Source organism: Monopterus albus, unplaced genomic scaffold (assembly GCF_001952655.1).
Source record: "Monopterus albus unplaced genomic scaffold, M_albus_1.0 scaffold48.1, whole genome shotgun sequence".
Taxonomy (NCBI): domain Eukaryota; kingdom Metazoa; phylum Chordata; class Actinopteri; order Synbranchiformes; family Synbranchidae; genus Monopterus; species Monopterus albus.
Window position 1 is genome coordinate 189,467 of NW_018127928.1, and position 697 is coordinate 190,163.

Sequence of the window (697 nt, forward strand, 5' to 3'; positions counted from 1 at the left end):
CACTGCATGAGTCAAAAGGAGGGCGGAGAGGATCACTGCAGACCCCTCACACCCCGAATACAATCTGTTTGAACTCTTCCCCTCTAGACGGCGTTACAGGTCACTGTGCACCAAGACAACCAGGCACAGGGACAGTTTCTTCCCCCAGGCTGTCGCTCTGATGAACACTTAACCCACGACAGTATGACTGGACAATAACCCTCAGTGCAACACCTGTAAATATACCTCGTACAGATTATACAGATTCTTGTACAAATTATAGAGACTTGTACAGGTCTCTTGTTTTTATCCCTATTTATCTCATTTCAATGAACATTCCTTTGTTGTCTGCATTGTTTACTGTCTGTTTATACTGCTTTTTCTGCATTGTTTGCACTGGTTGTTGATGTTAATAATGCTATTTTGTTATATTACACAGCCTTATGCTGGTTTACTGTTTTGCACATTGAGAGCCGATGTACCAGAGTCAAATTCCTCGTGTGTCCATCACACCTGGCCAATAAAGCTGATTCTGATTCTTATTCAAAGTCCAAAACCCTCCTTTTTTCCTCTTCGTACGCAGCTATAGATTTGGCTTTGGCCTGTTGCCAGATTCAATTTTAAGTTAATGTTGTAGTGGGAGGTTGGAAAAACTGCTTTATACTTAAAAACTCAACGTTTCCACCCTAAATAACTGCACTTGCTAATGTTACTACAT